Here is a 23,364-nt window from a genome sequence, read left to right on the forward strand (position 1 = left end):
ATCATACTGAAGATGCCTTGTGGTGTCATAGTCCAGGAAGTAAATACATACTTGTTCTCACTTTCTTACAAATATGGTCAAAAGATTTCTTCCAGACTGGGTACTTTTCAACAACAATAGTAATAATACCCAAAGATTTGTTTTTTTATTTGTATAGCTAAGTGCCACACATTCTGAGATATCAAGGAATATTGGAGGGATGTGGCAGGGGAGGGGGGTAAAAATTGTAAAGGGGGACCAAGAAATGGATACAGTAAGCAGATTCAGAAATATGCAGGTTGCAGTAGTTATTTGGAGATTAAGAGACTTGTACAGGATAGAGTAGTGTGGAGAGCTGCATCAAAGTAGTCTTTAGACTGAAGATCACATCAACACCAAGTGCCAGTGAAGGTGTAAATGAAATAAATTTTTATATTATATCAGATTCAGAAGGATGTAGGGTGCAGTAAGTACTAGGAGATGAAGAAGCTTGCACAGGATAGAGTGGCATGGAGAGCTGCATCAAACCAGTCTCAGGACTGAAGACAACAACAACATATATAAGCAAGAATTGCAGTGCCACTGTATTCTGTTTATATTCAAGCAGCTTATTTGTGGCAAGACAGTTGACAGAATGTTGTAATAGATTTCACTACTGCTGGGATCAGTTTGCACACCTCTAGCCCAGCTGAAAAAAATCCATCCACTAGAGGGAACAATTCATTTTCATTTTAAGATGACTGTTTCTTTTCTACGGAAAATTTATCAGGATGACTACATCATGGCCATAGAGTGGAGGGGATGCCTATATTTCATTTTCACTACACATTTTCAATATACAGGTACCCTGACACATTTAGCATTATTGTTGTTATCTTCTGTGTGCTCCAATAACTTTGATTTTTGGAACAGGAATCAAAAATGAATTGATAATCCTTACTATATGTATATTGAGAAATAATATGAAATATCCCTAGGACAGATCATTGGAAGCGACCAATTCCACTCGCCTGCTTTGACCCGTGACGTAATGGTGTGGTGTGTGAGGTCACTATGCCACAATGTGTTTGTGTTGTTTTGTGTTTGTAGATGTTATGTTGTGGTGCCCTCCGGTGGTGGATGTTGACGGTTGAGTGTAACATGTGGCATTGGGTGCAGTTGAGTCTTGGTTATCACTGTGGTAACATGGGTTTATTTGAGTCTGGGTAATTAGGGCTATAACATGAATTTGGTAGTGAATGCTTTGTTTTCAGTGAGTTTTTCTTTTACTTGTGTGCTTGGCATTTTTGTTAGGTCTGACTAGCTTGACGTTTGTCATGTTTTTTGGTGTGTGTGCGAGCGTGAGTGAGCGCGTGCAGCTGTGTGTGTCCAATCTAAGTGATTTGATAAGCTTATGTTGGTAAATAATTTTTTTATGTTCTATTCTGTAGTGATTGTGATGTTTTGTTTGTTTTGTATTTATGGTATTTTGGTTGTGTTTTAATTTGTCTAGTGAATTTGGGTTTTGGTTTCAGTGGTGTTTTCTGAGTTTTGTAGCTTGTGAAGTTTGTGGTTGTGTTTTGTTTGCAAGTAGGTATCAGGAGCTGTGTGTGCACTATATATAGGTCAAGGGAAAAGTCAGATTCCACTTTTCGGAGTTTTGGGTATTAGTTTTTTAGTATCAAGGGCATCGTTTGAGCTGTATCTGTCAAGGGAAATGTCCAATTCTGGTCGTCACAGTTGGTAGTGTTGGTTTTATGGTATTGAGGGCTTTGTTTGAGCTACACTGGCCAAAGGAAATGTCCGATTCTGTTTTTCAGAACTGCGGATGTTGGTTTTTTGATATTGGTGGGCTTTGTTTGAGCTTGTAGGTCAAATGAAGTGTTCCATTCCTGTTGTATTTGTGGCATTGTTTCGTAACTTGAGATTTTTTTGTCTATAATATTTGTTTTGGGATGGTGTGGTGTTTAGTATTATTATATATCTTGGTTGTCCCCACCCTAAACCACACATTTCCCTTGGTTGTTCTGTTAGTTTCATTTTATTGGTGGAGTGAGAAGTTCTTTTGTTGTTTTTATTTTGGTTCATTTTTATTGGCACGTCTATGTAGTGACGACATCATCATTATTTTGGATACGCTTGAAGTAGGTGTTTCTGTGACACTGATAACGTCGTGGGTCAAAGCAGTTGGATGTAATCTGAAGCTTCCCTAATGCACATAGATCTATTATTTTCTGGTAGTGAGGGACTTAAGATCAGTATAAAGATGTCACACAGCAAATGCTAGGGAAAACAAGAATTTTTAAAGTATTCAGTTTCTTGTAGGAAAGTTTCACTCTGACAGGTAATCCATTTTGTAGGGAATCTGTTATTATCTCTGCATTGTGATAATAAACCTCCCCTGATGGGAGTATCTAATGAATATTCTGTATCTCTGTGCACAATACCATGCCAACTTTTTTAAACTGTAACCTCATTGTCTTTCATGTAAATAGCTTATTTCCAAAGAAAAAGACAAAAGTAGTGTGCAAGATGGATGTAGGACTTACTTCCATGTTCTGAAGACCCTTGTGAAATCAAACAGCTGATCATAAAATGAAACTCTCATTATCTAGAGGCCTCACCTGATCAGTACAACATCCATTTTCCACTTTGCAGTTCTTGGTAGTTTTGCGTTTTCCTACCTCCAGAAAGTCTGTCCTGTTTAGTGGTGCTGGCATTCTCTGGACACAAAGAGAAGTGTTAGCTTCGTGCACTGTAGAAGATGTAAGATTACATTTATGCAGTAGCTGACAGTGAAAGGTATAAAAAAGGTACACAAATTATGTTGTGTCGGCTCTGTAAATAAATCATCTGTTTCATCTCCCTGTTTTTAAGGGTAGCCATGAGACATTCCATCATCTTAACTTTCTGATCAGATTTCTTATGTCCAATTAGGGCTTGAGTCCTTTCCACTGCCACACCACATTAGGCTCTTACTATTGTTTGTATCCTATGAAGTCTCTTTTCCACATGACTGGTGCACACAATACATAACAAGTGGATTGATCAGAAAAAATTGTGTTCTTTATCACAATCGTATCCTACCGTTGCATTTTACTTCCAATATCCATGCAGCATAAACTGATGTTTTTATTACTATGATGTTGTTGTTGTGGTCTTCAGTCCTGAGACTGGTTTGATGCAGCTCTCTATGCTACTCTATCCTGTGTAAGCTTCATCATCTCCCAGTACCTACTGCAACCTACATCCTTCTGAATCTGCTTAGTGTATTCATCTCTTGGTCTCCCTCCATGCTGCACTCCAATGCTAAATTTGTGATACCTTGATGCCTCAGAACATGTCCTACCAACCGATCCCTTCTTCTAGTCAAGTTGTGCCACAAACTCCTCTTCTCCCCAGTTCTATTCAATACCTCCTCGTTGGTTATGTCATCTACCCATCTAATCTTCAGCATTCTTCTGTAGCACCACATTTCGAAAGCTTCTATTCTCTTCTTGTCCAAACTATTTATCGTCCACGTTTCACTTCCATACATGGCTATATTCCATACAAATACTTTCAGAAACGACTTCGTGACACTTAACTCTATACTCGATGTTAACAAATTTCTCTTCTTCAGAAACGCTTTCCTTGCTATTGCCAGTCTACATTTTATATCCTCTCTACTTCGATCGTCATCAGTTATTTTTCTCCCCAAATAGCACAACTCCTTTACGTGTCTCATTCCCAAATCTAATTCCCTCAGCATCACCCGACAAATTCGACTACATTCCATTATCCTCGTTTTGCTTTTGTTGATGTTCATCTTTTATCCTCCTTTCAAGACACTATCCATTCCGTTCAACTGCTCTTCCAAGTCCTTTGCTGTCTCTGACAGAATTACAATGTCATTTGCGAACATCAAAGTTTCTATTTCTTCTCCATGGATTTTAATACCTACTCCGAATTTTTCTTTTGTTTCCTTTACTGCTTGCTCAATACACAGATTGAATAACATCAGGGAGAGGTTACAACCCTGTCTCACTCCCTTCCCAAACACTGCTTCCCTTTCATGCCCTTCGACTGTTATAACTGCCATCTGGTTTCTGTACAAATTGTAAATAGCCTTTCGCTCCCTGTACTTTACCCCTGCCACCTTTAGAATTTGAAAGTGAGTATTCCAGTCAATATTGTCTAAAGCTTTCTCTAAGTCTACAAATGGTAGAAACATAGGTTTGCCTTTCCTTAATCTTTCTTCTAAGATAAGTCGTAAGGTCATTATTGCCTCACGTGTTCCAACATTTCTACGGAATCCAAACTGATCTTCCCCGAGGTCGACTTCTACCAGTTTCTCCATTCGTCTCTATAGAATTCGCGTTAGTATTTTGCAGATGTGGCTTATTAAACTAATAGTTCGGTAATTTTCACATCTGTCAACACCTGCTTTCTTTGGGAATGGAATTGTTATATTCTTCTTGAAGTCTGAGGGTATTTTGACTGTCTCATACATCTTGCTCACCAGATGGTAGAGTTTTGTCAGGACTGGCTCTCCCAAGCCTGTCAGTAGTTCTAATGGAATGTTGTCTACTCCCGGGGCCTTGTTTCGACTCAGGTCTTTCAGTGCTCTGTCAAACTCTTCACGCAGTATCGTATCTCCCATTTCATCTTCATCTACATCCTCTTCCATTTCCATAATACTGTCCTCAAGTACGTCGCCCTTATATAGACCCTCTTGTATACTCCTTCCACCTTTCTGCTTTCCCTTCTTTGCTTAGAACTGGGTTTCCATCTGAGCTCTTGATATTCATACAAGTCGTTCTCTTTTCTCCAAACATCTCTTTAATTTTCCTGTAGGCAGTATCTATCTTACCCCTAGTGAGATAAGCCTCCACATCCTTACATTTGTCCTCTAGCCATCCCTGTTTAGCCATTTTGCACTTCCTGTCGATCTCATTTTTGAGACGTTTGTATTCCTTTTTGCCTGCTTTTTTTACTGCATTTTTATATTTTCTCCTTTCATCAATTAAATTCGGTATTTCTTCTGTCACCCAAGAATTTCTACTAGCCCGCGTCTTTTTACCTACTTGATCCTCTGCTGCCTTCACTACTTCATCCCTCAAAGCTACCCATTCTTCTTCTACTGTATTTCTTTCCCCCATTCGTGTCAATTGTTCCCTTATGCTCTCCCTGAAACTCTGTGCAACCTCAGGTTTAGTCATCTTATCCAGGTCCCATCTCTTTAAATTTCCACCTTTTTGCAGTTTCTTCAGTTTTAATCTACAATTCATAACCAATAGATTGTGGTCAGAGTCCACATCTGCCCCTGGAAATGTCTTAAAATTGAAAACCTGGTTCCTAAATCTCTGTCTTACCATTATATAATCTATCTGATACCTTTTAGTATCTCCAAGATTCTTCCATGTATACAACCTTCTTTTTTGATTCTTGAACCAAGTGTTAGCTATAATTAAGTTATGGCCTGTGCAAAATTGTACCAGACGGCTTCCGCTTTCATTTCTTAGCCCCAATCCATATTCATTTACTATGTTTCCTTCTCTCCCTTTTTCCTACTCTCGAATTCCAGTCACCCATGACTATTAAATTTTTGTCTCCCTTCACTACCTGAATAATTTCTTTTATCTCATCAAACATTTCATTGATTTCTTAATCATCTGCAGAGCTAGTTGGAATATAAACTTATACTACTGTAGTAGGCATGGGCTTCGTGTCTATCTTGGCCACAATAATGTGTTCACTATGCTGTTTGTAGTAGCTTACCCGCATTCCTATTTTTTTATTCATTATTAAACCTACTCCTGCATTACCCCTATTTGATTTTGTATTTATAACATTGTATTCACCTGACCAGAAGTCGTGTTCCTCCTTCCACCAAACTTCACTAATCCCCACTATATCTAACTTTAACTTTAACCTGTCCATTTCCCTTTTTAAATTTTCTAACCTACCTGCTGATTAAGGGATCTGACATTCCACGCTCCGATCCGTAGAACGCCAGTTTTCTTTCTCCTGATAACGACATCCTCTTGAGTAGTCCCCACCCGGATATCCGAATGGGGGACTATTTTACCTCCGGAATATTTACCCATGAGGACGCCATCATCATTTAACCATACAGTAAAGTTACATGCCCTCGGGAAAAATTACGGCTGTAGTTTCCCCTTGCTTTCAGCCGTTCGCAGTATCAGCGTAGCAAGGCCATTTTGGTTAGTGTTGCAAGGCCAGATCAATCATCCAGACTGTTGCCCCTGCAACTACTGAAAAGGCTGCTGCCCCTCTTCAGGAACCACACATTTGTCTGGCCTCTCAACAGATACCCCTCCGTTGTGGTTACACCTACGGTACGGCCATCTGTATCGCTGAGGCACGCAAGCCTCCCCACTGATGGCAAGGTCCATGGTTCATGATGTAATACGGAATTTGCTGCCAATGTCATGGAAGTTAGTATTAGAAATTTATTGATTGTACAGGAACTTTAATTGAGGGTAGCAACACTGAATTCTGTTTTCAGATATTTCTGCACAAGGAAAATCCAATTCGGACATAGATCGATGACCTGATGAAATTTCTATCATATTCTACACAGAATTTACAGTCAAGTTAGATCCCATTTTTAACTGTAGTCTACATAATAAATTTGCCACATGTATGAAAGATGATCACTTAGTAGCAGATCGATGGATTTGGCTGATTTTTGTTGTTTGTGTAATTACCGGGACAAGGTGTGTATTAAAGAAAGTTTTTGGAAAATTCACTAGAAAAGTTCGAAGTTTCAATGGTATTTTTTGTATGAAAATCTCAATAATCTCAATGAAAGATATCTGATGGTCAGTTTGACAGTTCTGCTTTCACGTATTTTCGTATAAAAAGAAGTGACATTCACAGTTGCTGTCCCATGTTCTCATAACAACAACAAATTCCTCATTGAATATTGATATAATAAAATAAAAAAACACCATTTTGAAGGCACTATTTCAGTGTTTATTTACAGTGATCATATCCTTGGTGTGTTACAGATTTGAAATGATGTCAGTTCGTGGTAACTTGATGTGTTGCAAACATTCAGTTCATTTCAGTTTGTGGTTTATTTATTTGGAAAAAATGCCACCAGCGAGCCATCAGTATGTGATTCGGCATACACTCAGTGCAGGCCAACTACACGATTGGCGAGTCAGTGAGACCGGTGAAAAGCGTGGACGGCATTTGGGAGCATATCGAATAAGAATTGTATAAACACTTCACGTTAAACCGGCTGTGAGAAAGAGTGTGCTAAACTTTGCTGTGAAAATATGTGGTTTTGTTTTTCATTTCACAGTCATTTTTAACAGAAAACAGGAAAGTTGTGTTTATGGCTAAATTTATAATCCTGCCTGTTCATAGATTAAAATAGTGTCAGTAAAGCTACTATCTTTGCAGACCCGGCAGTCGGATAGGTCTCCCTCGTGGCCCGTGTAGTAAAGATCCCAACTGATTAACCTATTCATTGTGACATGTGTTCCCAATCGAGGTTCCATTTGCGATAACAATAAGGTCAGTGAGAGGGGGAGGAGGAGGTGGACAGAGAGAGGAGGGAGGAGGGGATAGACAGAGAGAGTGTGGGATAAGGGATGCACTATGAGGGGGGGAGATGATGGACAGAGATATGGGAAGGATGAGGAGGAGAGTTAGTTAGTTAGTTGGTTGGTTGCGTGTTCTATTGATCACTCCCTGGTACAGTAGCCGTTATGATGTGGAATGTGTCAAGTGCCCAAGAAATGCACATATGAAACAATTTTTTTAACAAAGATGATGTGACTTGCCAAACAAAAGCGCTGGCAGGTCGATAGACACACGAACAAACACAAACATACACACAAAATTCAAGCTTTCGCAACCAACGGTTGCTTCATCAGGAAAGAGGGAAGGAGAGGGAAAGACGAAAGGATGTGGGTTTTAAGGGAGAGGGTAAGGATTCATTCCAATCCCGGCAGCGGAAAGACTTACCTTCGGGGAAAAAAGGACATGTATACACACTCTCGCGCGCGCGCCCGCACACACACACACACACACACACACACACACACACACACACACACACACACACACACACACACAGACATTTGTAAAGGCAAAGAGTTTGGGCAGAGATGTCAGTCGAGGCGGAAGTAAAGAGGCAAAGATGTTGAAAGACAGGTGAGGTATGAGCGGCGGCAACTTGAAATTAGCGGAGGTTGAGGCCTGGCGGATAACGAGAAGAGAGGATATACTGAAGGGCAAGTTCCCATCTCCGGAATTCTGAAGGGTTGGTGTTAGTGGGAAGTATCCAGATAACCCGGACAGTGTAACACTGTGCCAAGATATGCTGGCCGTGCACCAAGGCATGTTTAGCCACAGGGTGATCCTCATTACCAACAAACATTGTCTGCCTGTGTCCATTCATGCGAATGGACAGTTTGTTGCTGGTCATTCCCACATAGAATGCGTCGCAGTGTAGGCAGGTCAGTTGGTAAATCACGTGGGTGCTTTCACACGTGGCTCTGCCTTTGATCGTGTACACCTTCCGGGTTACGGGACTGGAGTAGGTGGTGGTGGGAGGGTGCACGGGACAGGTTTTACACTGGGGGCGGTTACAAGGGTAGGAGCCAGAGGGTAGGGAAGGTGGTTTGGGGATTTCATAGGTTACGAAGGTTAGGTGAACGGCGGAAAGACACTCTTGGTGGAGTGGGGAGGATTTCATGAAGGATGGATCTCATTTCAGGGCAGGATTTGAGGAAGTCGTATCCCTGCTGGAGAGCCACATTCAGAGTCTGATCCAGTCCCGGAAAGTATCCTGTCACAAGTGGGGCACTTTTGTAGTTCTTCTGTGGGAGGTTCTGGGTTTGAGGGGATGAGGAAGTGGCTCTGGTTATTTGCTTCTGTACCAGGTCGGGAGGGCAGTTGCGGGATGCGAAAGCTGTTTTCAGGATGTTGGTGTAATGGTTCAGGGTTTCCGGACTGGAGCAGATTCGTTTGTCACGAAGACCTAGGCTGTAGGGAAGGGACCGTTTGATGTGGAATGGGTGGCAGCTGTCATAATGGAGTTACTGTTGCTTGTTGGTGGGTTTGATGTGGACGGACGTGTGAAGCTGGCCATTGGACAGATGGTCAACGTCAAGGAAAGTGGCATGGGATTTGGAGTAGGACCAGGTGAATCTGATGGAACCAAAGGAGGAGGTTGGAGAGGAAATTCTGGAATTCTTCTTCACTGTGAGTCCAGATCATGAAGATGTCATCAATAAATCTGTACCAAACCTTGGGTTGGCAGGCCTGGGTAACCAAGAAGGCTTCCTCTAAGCGACCCATGAATAGGTTGGCGTATGAGGGGGCCATCCTGGTACCCAAAAGTTCCCATCTCTGGCTGCAACCCTTCTTTCCATCAGTCCCTATACCAGTTCCAAACTGAACAATCCACTGCCCTCACCCACCTAATCCTTCACCTACACATCAACTCAGCCAATGAACACGCCAGTCCTGACAAAACTCTACCATCTGGTGAGCAAGATGTATGAGACAGGCGAAATACCCTCGGACTTCAAGAAGAATATAATAATTCCAATCCCAAAGAAAGCAGGTGTTGACAGTTGTGAAAAATACCGAACTATCAGTTTAATAAGTCACAGTTGCAAAATACTAACGCGAATTCTTTACAGATGACTGGAAAAACTGGTAGAAGCCGACCTCGGTGAAGATCAGTTTGGATTCTGCAGAAATGTTGGAACACGTGAGGCAGTGCTGACCCTACGACTTATCTTAATAGATTAAGGAAAGGCAAACCTACATTTCCAGCATTTGTAGACTTAGAGAAAGCTTTTGACAATGTTGACTGGAATACTCTCTTTCAAATTCTGAAGGTGGCAGGGGCAAAATACAGGGAGCGAAAGGACTATTTACAATTTGTACAAAAACCAGATGGCAGTTATAATAGTCGAGGGGCATGAAAGGGAAGCAGTGGTTGCGAAGGGAGTGAGACAGGGTTGTAGCCTGTCCCCGATGTTATTCAATCTGTATATCGAGCAAGCAGTAGAGGAAACAAAAGAAAAATTCGTAGTAGGTATTAGAGTCCATGGAGAAGAAATAAAAACATTGAGGTTCGCTGATGACATTGTAGTTCTGCCAGAGACAGCAAAGGACTTGGAATAGCTGTTGAACGGAATGGACAGTGTCTTGAAAGGAAGATATAAGATGAACATCAACAAAAGCAAAATGAGGATAATGGAATGTAGTCGAATTAAGTCGGGTGATGCTGAGGGAATTAGATTAGGAAATGAGGCACTTAAAGTAGTAAAGGAGTTTTGCTATTTGGGGAGCAAAATAACTGATGATGGTCGAAGTAGAGAGGATATAAAATGTAGACTGGCAATGGCAAGGAAAGCGTTTCTGAAGAAGAGAAATTTGTTCACATTGAGTATTGAGTTACGTGTGAGGAAGTCATTTCTGAAAGTATTTGTATGGAGTGTAGCGATGTATGGAAGTGAAACATGGACGATAAATAGTTTGGACAAGAAGAGAATAGAAGCTTTCGAAATGTTGTGCTACAGAAGGATGCTGAAGATTAGATGGGTAGATCACATAACTAATGAGGAGGTATTGAATAGAATTGGGGAGAAGAGGAGTTTGTGGCACAACTTGACAAGAAGAAGGGACCGGTTGGTAGGACATGTTCTGAGGCATCGAGAGATCACAAATTTAGCATTGGAGGGCAGCGTGGAGGGTAAAAATCGTAGAGGGAGACCAAGAGATCAATACACTAAGCAGATTCAGAAGGATGTAGGTTGCAGTAAGTACTGGAAGATGAAGAAGCTTGCACAGGATAGAGTACCATGGAGAACTGCATCAAACCAGTCTAAGGACTGAAGACAACAACAACAACAACAACAACAACAACAACGACAACCCTATTTCCTTAAATGGCACAAAATGCATATACTATATTTATAGATTTATTTATTCCTATTCAAGAATTAATCTGTGGTATAGAAGGAGTTGTCAAGGCGATATGATTTCAATTTATTTTTGAAGCTATTACTGCTGTCTGTCAGACACCTTATTTCATCTGGTAATTTGTCGAAAATGTTTATAGCAACATATTTTACCCCTTTCTGTGCCAAAGATAGGTTGAACAAAGGATAGTGTAAATCTTTCTTTTTTCTGGTATTATAATCATGAATGTCACTGTTGTTTTTAAACTGGTCCATGTTGTTGAGAACAAATTTCATTAGTGAGTAGATGTATTGTGAGGCTGCTGTAAAAATTCCCAATCTTTTAAAAAGATGTCAACAAGATGTGCGACTAAGAACCCCGCACGTTATTCTAACCACTTTCTTTTGAGCAGTGAATACTTTTTGTCTAAATGTTGAGTTACCCCAATATATTATTTCGTATGACATCAGAGAGTGAAAGTATGTAAAGTATGTTAGCTTACTAATTTCTGTATCCTCATCTAGATTCTCATCTATATGTACACCCAAAAACTTAGTGTGCTCTACCCTGTCTACTGACTTCTGTTGATGTGTTATATTTATTGAAGGAACTGTACTTTTTCCAGCAGAAAATTGGATCTACTGTGTTTTTTCAAAGTTTAGAGCAAGTCCATTTGCAAAAAACCAATTAATGACTTTTCCAAAGACCTTATTTGTATCATTTTCAATGGGTCTTTCTTCTACTGGATTAATAATGATGCTTGTATCATCAGCAAACAGTGTCAGTTCAGCTTCCTGTTACAGATATATCGAGAACAGAAGGGAACACCTAATGTAATTTCACCCCAGTTAGATGAAGTGACAAACTTATTTAAATCACTTGACCCATATAAGGAGACTTTTTGCTTCCTGTTCTATAGGTATGACTTAAACCACTCATATGCTATTTCATTTATGCCATTGAAGAGAGAGGGGGGAGGAGGAGGGTAGGATGTATATCCAGTTCCTGTACGTATTTAGCTGTCGTGGAACATCGTTGCGTTCGCTAGTGTTCCGCAGAACCCATTGAACTAAAAGCTGTGCCCAGTGACAAGAAGAAAAATCACAAGTCACATTCTGCTCTGAGAAGGGTAGCAGAAGTGATCCACAAAACTACTGTTCAGTATCATCGATATCCATTTTTTGCAGAAGATTGTAACATTTTCTGAATCCAAATGTAATGAGGTGTCTCGAATGTAATTCCAACTGGTAATGATTATGAAAATATTGGTCACGTGGAACCTGCCTTCTGCTTTCTCTAATGATGTCCTGAAAGCCATGGATCAAGGCAATAAAATGGATTCAGTATGTCCTGCCTCCTGAAAAGCATTTGCCTCAGTACGACCGTAACACTTATTAATGAAAGTTTGATCCTTTGAGTTATGAAAGCAAATTTGTGTTTGGATTGAGGATTGTTTGGTCGGTAGGATGTAACATGTTATGTTGGTTAGAGAGTCACTGACAGAGGTAAAAGGGAAGTACGATGATACCCTCGCTGTTTGTGTTGCATATTTATGACCTAACAGGCAGTATCGAGCAGTTAGCTGCTGCTTCACAGTATAGTTATTCTGTCATAAAGACTGTGATGAATAATCCACTGCAGCTAAAAATGAAGAATGATTTACATAATTAAAATAATAGAAGAAAAAAGACCTATATTATACCACATTAAGATTGTCTTTGGCACAAAAAGGGTACACAGTGCTGCAACAAAAATTTTTCATCACTCGTCCAGTTACATTAAATGTCTGACAGATCGCTAAGTAACATTTTAAAACAAACTGAAAAAATGTTGTCCTTGAGAGCTTATATTCTGTAGAATAATTGAAGACCGCAGTGCAAAATGGAAGTAACTGAAACTTTTTACCATAATATATATCGGACCCTATAAGCTTTAGAATCTTATCCTATTATCACTTCAATGGGAGAAAGGGATAAATACTGGAGAGATCCCTATTTTGCACTGAATATACACATTAATGAGACAACCGTCTATGTTTGAGGTCAGGTTTGTAAAATGTAAGTTATTCCCCTTTTGCACTGAGGTCTCCAGTTTCTGTTGGTATAATGTAGTGTGGGTAGGTATAACTCACACACATCTGTACTTTTTTACCACTTGTAAATGATCACATGTAGCGATATTTACAAAATAATGTATGATGTGAATATAAAATGGCTTGTTCGACAATTTATTGTGCAAATGATGGATGGAACATGAAACAAACTAAACTAAACTGGAAAAACTTGAACAGGGAGAGACTGTTACAGTTCCGGAACAGAGACTTGATCAGTTGTGCCAAGACCTATGTACAAAATGAAGGAGCCAGTATTAAGTGAGGAATCTAGAGATATCCTGCAAGTGCTCATAGGTATCACTTGTGGAGGGGTCACGAAAACAAGATTAATTACAGTGTGTATTGACTCGTGTAGGCATTCCCAGACTCCGTACGAAAAGGAAACAGGAAGATGCACTAATGTGGGGTGAAATGGGAAGTGCCCTCTGCCATGCACTTCACAGTTGTTTGCAGGACATTGACATAGATATGTTTGTGCTCCATGCTAAGTGATATAGGGAATTCTAAATGAGCAAAGCAAGATAAACAAATTTCTTCCTTGCAAATTTTAATACTTTGTGATGTGGACACTGTTTAGTGAAGGGTGACATAATGTGAAAGTGAAATTTGTACTGTGTTGTAGTAATAAGTTTCAGGTAATGGCTGTACATCCAACCTAAAAACCATTAATATAATTTTAGTAGCAACTGAGGATTGACAGATTAACAGCATCAAAATTTTGGGCATGTTTCAAGCACTGTAATTGAATTAATTGTTGTGTAAAGCTGCAAAACTTGACGAAAACAGTCTACATTGTGTGCAGTCAACAAGTTTATATCAGTTCGTTCATTCTCTTTTGCCCGAAGCAGCTTTTAGTCTTGAACAAATTTTACGTAGCTCGATTTCTTCACATAGTTAGTTTAAAAAAGCTATTCTTCTGTGGAAACATTGTCTTCTGGGATCATAATCTTTTGATCAGATGGGGGTGAAGTTAACAGAAATAAAATTACAGTGAAAATAAATGACTTTTAAACTCTTGTATCCCAGTCCGTACGTACATTCTCTTCTGTACAAAATATGAAAAAATTGCAAGATTGCACTTCTGCTTGATGCTTTTCAGTTAGCAAATCTAGTAGAGTTTCTCATGCAGATTGGCATTTAATAGCATCATAATACATATGATATTTTTGAAACAATATGCTTTCAGTTTTCCTTGATAGCTAATATTTATTTACATAGTTTACGCCCTCATTAGAGCACTAAAATCAAACATAATACAGCAGAGTCTACAATAATTAAGTTTAAGTCTTAGCAGTCAGCAATTTCTTTGTTTCCCAAAACTTCTTCATTCGCTGTGATCTGGCTGCTCGTTCTTCTGCAGATATGACATACTACTTCCGTTCTGACAGTTTGAATGTCAGCCGTGTGTATTTGTTCTGCAGAAGCAGTTTCTCTTCTCTTTGTTGAATTTGGTGTGTGGTGATGTTCAGTTCATCCAGTTCACTTTGTACTTCTTTAAACCAGATGTTTTTGGTTTTACTGTTCCAGAAGTAGTCAAAAAGCTGTTTGAGGATTCTAGTATTTGGTAGGCGAGGTATGTGGCCGAAAAATGCAATCCTTCTTTTCCGCATTGTATCAATAACGGATTCACTTTCTTTATACACTACTGAATTGGGCAAAAGTCTCCACTGCCCATTAACTCGGTGTTTCTTACTGATAATTGTTTGGAGTATTCTTCTATCAACTTTCTGCAATTTGTTAGTTGTTGCTTAAGTATTTAGTATGAATAATGTTTCACTTGCATATGTTGCTTCCGGTTTAACGACGGAGGAGTAATGTCGAAATTTAGCATTTATTGAGAGAGTTCGTTTTTTGTAGGTTGGCCACATAGTTCTCTGCACTCGCTGAAGTTTAAATGTTCTACTATCTATCGATGCTATTTCATTAACATTCCAGATAATAAACTCACCGAGATCTTTAAACTTTTGTACTACCTTAATTTTTTGATCGTTATGGAGTATGATATGGGATGTGTCAACTGGGAAGCTGGGCATCATTTCTGTTTTCTCAAACGAAATTTGCAATCCGACCTTTACTGCTAATCACTCTAGTTGTTCTATCTGAACCTTTGCTTCATCGATATTGTTTGCCAACATCGCCAAATCATCTGCAAATGCAAGTTGAATCTTTCTTCCAATCTTAACAGATGGTGGACATATCTTGTTCCGTTGACGCATTCTTTTTTACAGCTCACAATTGAACAATAATGAAGACAATCCATCGCCTTGTCGAAGGCCAGTATGAATCTCAAAAGGTTCAGAGAATTCATCTCTGAACCTTACTCTAGCTTTAGTATTTTGAAGGGTGACTGCAACGAGGTTGACAAGTTTCTGATGTAACTCAGATTGGTTAAGAATTGACAGTAGAGATTCACGATGGATATTATTGTAGGCTTTTTTAAAATCGACAAACGTGATCACTAGTTTCTTGTCCTGACCCTTTGATATTTCATTATCCATTTGAGACTAATAATTTGATCAGGACAGCTTCGTCCTGGACGAAAGCGTCCTTGATATTCGCCTAGTTCACCATCGAGCTGTTCATGAACCCTGAAATACAGAATGTTGGAAAAAAAATTATAAGTAATATCCAGCAGGGATATACCTCTATAATTATTTGGATCCAATCTATCTCCTTTTTTGTGTAGTGGATGGATTATTGCAGCATTCCATTCCTCTGGTAGCTTTTCAGTATTCCAAATGTCAGTAAGATGTTTGTGTAAGTTCAGAATAATTTGTACATTTGCATATTTCCAAAGTTCTGCTACTAGTTGGTTCTCACCTGCTGCTTTATAATTCCGAAGTGAGTTAATCGCTGCTTGTACTTCATCTGGCTATGGTTGTATAACTTCTTCTAAATGCGTTTTGTTTCTTGGTTAGGGGTCAAATTCCAAATGATGTTCAGGTTCCGCGCTATTTAGTAACGGTTTGAAATATTTAGCCAGTATAATTGAATTGTCATAATTGTTATGTGCTACTTTTCTGTTTATATCTTTCATCATAAGAGTAGGTGGAGTGTATTTCGACTGGTACTGTTTGAATGTCTGATAGTAATCTCATGTCTTGTGGCGATTGAAGGCATCCTCGATAGATTTTAGTGAGTCCTTATGAAATTGCCTTATGACCCTTCTAATTTCTTTGGCGGTTGATCGTCTAGCATTTATCAATTCCTCCCTGCAGCTTTCAGTTCTCTTTTGTTTGTCATTTAACCAGGCCTTACGTCTACGTTGAATCGCTACATCACATTCCTCATTCCGCCAAACATGTTTCTTGCATTTCCGTACAGGAGCTACTTCTTCAGCCAAGGCTTTTAATCGATTGACAGTGGCTTCTAGATTGTCACTTAAAGGTACTCTTGATCTCTCGTAATATATCTGATTATTAATAATATAACTAGGGTCATATGTTATCTTTGTATCTAACTTTTGAGGTTTGTTTTTTTCTTTTAGATATCAGTTTGATTTAATTTTTGAAATGTAGTGGTCTGAATCAACATTGATGCCACGCAGCACTTTAACATTATAGATTTCTTTATGGAATTTCTGATCCATGGCCACATGATCTATCTGGAACTCTCCTAGCTTGACGTCAGGACATTTCCATGTCATTAACTTAGGTGGCCTTCTCTTAAACCAATCCATTTGTAGTACAAAATTCAGTTAACCGTTCCCTATGCTTGTTTGTAAGTTTATGCACTGGCCATCGTCCCACCACACCTCAGAATTTCTTCTTTCGTCCTATCTTCACATTACAGTCTCTAAGCTGAATTTTAATGTTAGTTTCCAGTATGGTCCTTAATAGTTGATCAAGTTCATCCCAGAATTTTTCTGTTCCATCCTTGTCAGTTCTATTTTTAACATTAGTTGGAGCATGAATATTTATCAGTGTGTATCTTTTGTTTTCCACCTTAATTGTTAACAATGCCATTCTTGAGAAATTGGATGAAAAATCCTCAATGGGCTCCAATATTCTATTGTGTACCAAGAAACCGACACCGAATTCGGGAAGATTTTCTATTACCCTTTCTCCTGGTGGTCCCTTATAAAGTCAATATCCTCCTGATTCGATTGTGTCCCGGTCAGTATTGCGTAACTCTTGAAGGGCTGTGATAACTGTGTTCTGTTGATCTAAGACATCTGTTAAATGTTTCAATTTACCAACTTTCCTTAAAGAATTAATATTTACTGTTGCAAAATATGAAAATCTTCCTGGTTTGTTAAATTTTAGCACCTTCTTATGTGGAATATGTTGCGTGCTTGTGTGTTCATTCAGTGCATCACTAGGCGCTTCGACTCGCCTTTGTCCTCCTCGACACCCCACTGTATCCGAATGGTGTCTTCGCCCGGATAATCTCGGCATGACTGTCCAAACCGGTGGATTCTTTCAATAGAAGACTCCTCATATTTGTTTGATTATCTGATCAATGATCAAGGGTCTGACCAAGGTCAGGGTTCACAATTCCAGATGTGATCTGGAAAGGTGATGGGTGAATTATGGATGGTGAAAAATGAGATTGATGGGACATGTGTTTGGTCCGCGAGAGCTATTTTATTTCGCTCAAATCCACCAGCACGCTGGTGACGACCCCCCTATCCACCACCTGGGACGCGCCACCTAGGAATACACCTCTGCTCCTATTACGACACCGTAACAGATTCGTGGCTAATAAAAATAATAAGCTATCAATTTTCCTTGGTAGCTAATAGCACTTTGATAACCTACCCAGCATGTAAAGGTTTTTATAGATAGTAAAACTTACCTCAAACACGAATGACTTTGGTTTGCTTAACTCCCAGTTCTCAGTAAAAGAATTCATGAATGGTGGTGGTGGTTTTGTGTGTGTATATGGGGGGTGGGGGTAATGCGTGTGCATGGGTGTGTGTGTGTGGGGGGGGGGGAAGAGGGGGGGGAGGCATTTTGTTTGAGGGAGAGATGTGACGTAGATCACTGTATGAAGAAGAAAAATAACATAGCTTAAGATGATTGTGTAAATGGTCATAGTGTAGACATACTTATTTCACTGAGAAAGTGTATTATGGTGGTTTATTTATTTATCGTATGGCTAGGCTCATGTCGCACAAGGAAACATTTTTTTTTCTTTTACAATACAGATACAGGTATTTGACGTAAAAAAAAAGTCATGATTATAAGGTGATTAAATTTACATTCAAGTATTTACAAAGAACAGGATAGGCTTATGTCCAACTGCTGAACACACACAGTTGATGCCTTAGTTGCTAACAGGAGCTCCTCCAGATAGGAAAGTGTCAATTTGGGCATGTTTATATTATGTGCTAAGCCGTTTGTTGTTCTGCACCACAATCCCTGTTTGTACACGGAGTGAGCACGTCTTTCACTATTTGTCCTTATTCTGTTGAGTGCAGACAATATCTTGCGACCATCTTCAAAACCCTAGTGGCCCGGTCGAGATGCGGGACATCTTCAGCTGTTCCGGTATAACGTTGTTCTGCCACATTTCTGTCCATCAGTCCACCGTTGTTGCTCCATTGTCCATCAGAGATTTTGCGCCTTTTAGAGGTGGGTGATGGGAGTGAATTCTGCTTTTACTGATTACAGAAATGTCCCTGTACATGGGAAGATAAGGATCATCAGCTGTTTTTGCAAACTCCTGCTCGAGAGCAGCTTCACAGTGCAAAAGTTGGGGAGCTATATGGCTGAGAATAGGCAGCCAGAAACTTGAAGTATTTCTTACGTTCCTATGATGATGCGCATAGTCCGGTTGAGCTGCGTATCGACGAGTGTGGTCTGCAGTGCAGCGTTCTGCCACAGGGTACATCAGTCCGAGAGTAGATGTCCGTAATGTTGGAGCTAATTATCCCCATGTCGTGCCACAAAGTTTCTGCAAGATGTTGCTTCTTGACTTCATCCTAACAACAGTTTTCAGCAAGTGCTCTTTGAGGCTGAGCGTCCTGTCATGAGTGATCACTAGATAATGTGGACTTTTGTTATGGCACAGCTGTTTCTCTTCAAAATATACCTTTATTTCCTTGTTTGTGAGCTTGTTATGGTGGAGGCTGGTGACTTCTGTTTTGGCAGCACTTGGTTGTAGCCTCCAGTTATGGAAGTATTTGCCAGCAATTCGTAGGTCTTCAGTCAGGACAGACTCAATAATGCCTGGGTGTTTGTGGGTCGCAGCAAGAGCCCAGGTGTCAGCATATCCAAATTTCCTTGATGCTTCTTAGACATGTCTGCTTTATAAAGGGAAAAAAAAAACAGAAGAGGGACTAGCACTGATCCTTGTGGAAGGCCATTATTAAGCTTCATTAGAGGGCTCATTTTGTCACCCATTAGAACTTGGAAGCTACAATTGCTTAACATAGCATTGATGAGTTTCCAATTTTAAGGCATGGCATGACTCCTTAAAAGTTTGAATATAACCCCTTGTCTCCACACAGTGTTGTAGGCCTCTGTAATAGCTATAAACAGAGTTGAAGTCTTTTGTTTTGAAATCCTGCTTCAGTACAAATTGTCAGTGAGACAATCTGGTTAGTGCAGCTGTGGTTTGGGTGAAATCCTGCTTGTTCGGCAGGCAGGTTTTGGAAAATTTTGCAGCTGATTCCGTTATGGAATATTCTTTCCAAAAGTTCACATGCTGTGCTAAGTAAAGCAGTGGGTCGGTAACTTTGCATTTGTCGTTTGGTTTACTTGGTTTTAAGATGGCTATAATTTTTGTTCTTTTCCAATTGTGTGGTATGTTACCAGCTTGGAGGATATCACTAAAGAATGCTGCTAGCAAAATTTTTACATTCTTCCCACTGTGGAATTGGAATTTTGAACAGATGCCATCAAATCCAGTTGCCTTTAGTCTGACTCAAGTTTACAGGCTAGTTTGAGAGCCTTCAATTCCTTTTTGACCTCAATTGTATGTTATTGGGTCTTAGGAGTTCTAGAGGTGGTCACAGTGTTATTTGCTACTTGCTCGGGTCTAGTCTGACGGGTCGGTACCTCCAAACTTTCTCAGCAGGAACCGGGCTCTTCTGCTCGAGGTGCAGAAGCCTGAGGTCTGAGCTGTTTCAGCCCACTGCATACGACGAGCTGTGTCAATACTGTGCAGAGGTTCGTCAACTAATTCACAGTCACTGTTGTCGCAAAACTGTTTGTACAGAGTATCAAACTTTTATGTCTTCCATGTATGTATTCCTTTCAGAAGCCCCTTGGGATACATTTATTTGCTGTGGATAGTATAGCCCCAGTGAACCTCTTATAGTTTGTGCTTATTGGTGGGATCCATCCCACATATTTTTCCAGATTTTCAAAAAAATGCTGACCTGTCGACTCTTTTAAAATTCTATCTAGGTCTGAGAAATGATCTTATTACAGGTATGCTTGTACCTAATTTGAGAAACACTGGGCAGTGTTAGTTGACACATTCAACATCACAGCAACTCATCCTTACCACTGTCTTGCATTTTGCCTTTCTATACATATATGGGCACTGTTAACACTCTCCATTCATATGGGGGGAGGGTGGGGGGGTCGCCATCCGGCCATCTCGATTTAGGTTTTCCGTGGTTTCCCTAGATCACTTTAGACAAACGCCGGGATGGTTCCTTTGAAAGGGCACAGCCGATTTCCTTCCCCATCCTTCCCTAATCCGAGCTCGTGCTCCGTCTCTAATGACCTCGTTGCTGACGGGACGTTAAACACTAATCTCCTCCTCCTGCAGTCATATGTGATACTCTCTTCTTTATAGACATGTCTCACCAAGCCCCACAGTAAATCTACTCCAGCTTTCTTTTTTTCATTCAGGACATTCTCAAAGTGTTTTTTCCATCACTCCTTAATCTTGCCCTTACCTCGGAATACAGATTCCGAGATGAGGGTTAGATTGAGGAACAGTGCAGAAACTACTTTACAGTACTCGCCACAGTTGGTCAGACGTATTTGAAGTGACCTACCCTACTTAGTCTCTTCCTTCATCTTTCGGAAATGACAACCGCTGAGAATAATCGAAACAGTTTCTGATCTCCTGCTTATGTGGAAGTGCTAGCTGCTGTAATGAACCGAGGTCAAATCCATTAGCAGAAGTTACTTGACTGCCTATTATGCCTTGTGATTTATTAAGTGTGCATTTGATATTACTCAAAAACCAGTACTAAGCAGAGAAAGGGAAGCTGAAAGATGGAATGAGTATAAAGACAATCTGAAAAAGGGAAGTGAACTTGAAGGTAGGAGAAGGGGGTGTAAATGAAAATGAGATAGGACATGTAATATTGGGTGAAGAATTTGGTAAAGCACTGAAAGACCTAAATCAAAACAAAGCCCCTGGTGTAAATGACATTTCCACAGAACTATTGATATCGTCGGGAGAGCCAGCCGTAACAGATTTATTCCACTTGGTGTGCAAGATGTATGAGACAGGCAAAATATCATCTTATTTCAAGAACGTATAATTCCATTTCTAAAGAAAGCAGGTGCTGACAGATGTGAATATTCCAAACTATCAGTTTAATAAGTCATAGTTGCACATTAATAGCACAAATTATTTACGGAAGAATGGAAAAACTGGTGGAAGCTGATCTCAGGGAAGATCAGTGGATTTGGCAGAAATGTAGGGATGTGTGAGACAATACTCACGCTATAAGACTTACCTTAGAAGGTAAGTTATGGAAACCTTTGTTTACAGTTTTGATTTGGAGGAAGCTTTTGACAATGTTGACTGGAACATATACTTTGAAATTCTGAAGGTGGCAGGGATAAAATACAGGGAGCAAAAGGCTGTTTACAATTTGTACAGAAACCAGACGGCAGTTACAAGAATCGAGGGGCATGAAAGGGAAGCAGTGGTTGAGAAGGGAGTGAGACAGAGTTGTAGCCCATCTCCAGTGTTATTCAATCTGTACATTGAGCCAGTAAAGGAAACAAAAGAAAAGTTTGGAGTAGGTATTTAAAATCCATGGAGGAGAAATAAAAACTTTGAGGTTTGCCGATGACATTGTAATTCTTTCAGAGACAGCAAAGGACTTGGAAGAGCAGTTGAACGGAATTGACAGGGTCTGGAAAGGAGTATATAAGATGAACATCAACAAAAGCAAATCGAGGATAATGGAATGTAGTCAAACTAAGTCGGGTGATGTTGAGGTAATTAGATTAGGAAATGAGACACTTAAAGTAGTAAAGGAGTTTTGCTATTTGGGGAGCAAAATAACTGATGATGGTCTAAGTAGAGAGAATATAAAATGTAGAATGGCAATGGCAAGGAAAGTGTTTCTGAAGAAGAGAAATTTGTTAACATCAAGTATGGATTTAAGTGTCAGGAAGTCTTTTTATGGAAGTATTTGTATGGAATGTAGCCACGTGAAACATGGATGATAAACAGTTTAGACAAGGAGAATATAGAAGCTTTTTAAATGTGCACATTTAATGAATGGGGAAGTACTGAATAGAATTGGGGAGAAAAGAAATTTGTGGCATATCTTGACTAAAAGAATGGATTGGCTGACAGGACACATTCTGAAATATAAAGGGATCATCAGCTTGGTATTGGTTAAAAATTTTAGAGAGAGACCAAGAAATGAGTTCAGCAATCAGATTGAAAAGGATGTTGGTTGCAGTACTTATTTGGAAATGAAAGAGGCTTGCACGTATGGTAAAGTAACATGGAGAACTGCATCAAACCAGTTTTTGGTCTGAAGACCACAATAGTGATATTGCTGTAATCTTTAAATTGCAACTAATTCTATCCACAAAGCATGAATGTTGTTTCCACTGTGTAAATTCAAAACATGTAGTAAATGTTTACAAGACTTATTTTTCCGTTTTGTCTCATGTTTAAACTGTGTTACTCTTTGGCTGACAAGGGATCTTATGAACTGGCCTCCTTTGATTTTCTTCATACATACAGAATTTGAAGCTCTGTTGCTGTGGCTGCAAATCTGTTTTATGAAGTGGGATGCTTTAATGCTCACAAAACCTCTAAATAGCCATTGAAGATTAGAATAACTAGTGACATTAAGTACAAAAGATATCGAGGTTGTTGATAAAGCCACTGGTAGCTCAGAATGTAGCAGACAAGCCTTATAACCGTAAACTCTTGTTCGGCTCTCACAAATAGCAAACATTTTTATTTAATTGTGCTAAATTCTTTATTTATTACCAGATTGAATTGTTAATTTAAAAAAATTGAATCATAATTTTTCGATAAAAAATACATTACTAATCGTGTGAAATGTGAGTATTCACAATAGATTAATATTTGGCACAAAAATGTGGAACGTCAAATAGAAAATATACTTTTTTTATTTCTAGGGTTTGAACTGTAGCAATGGCAACACATTTTCCATAATCCACATTGCT

The 23,364-nt window shown here is 39.6% G+C and overlaps 1 protein-coding gene across 2 annotated transcripts in view; it reads left to right on the forward strand.

Moving 5' to 3' along the window:
* The window catches only part of LOC126428174 (uncharacterized), a 129,315-nt gene that overhangs the window by 5,344 nt on the left and 100,607 nt on the right, over positions 1–23,364 (forward strand). The window lies entirely within an intron of this gene.

Source organism: Schistocerca serialis, chromosome 12 (assembly GCF_023864345.2).
Source record: "Schistocerca serialis cubense isolate TAMUIC-IGC-003099 chromosome 12, iqSchSeri2.2, whole genome shotgun sequence".
Classification (NCBI taxonomy): Eukaryota; Metazoa; Arthropoda; class Insecta; order Orthoptera; family Acrididae; genus Schistocerca; species Schistocerca serialis.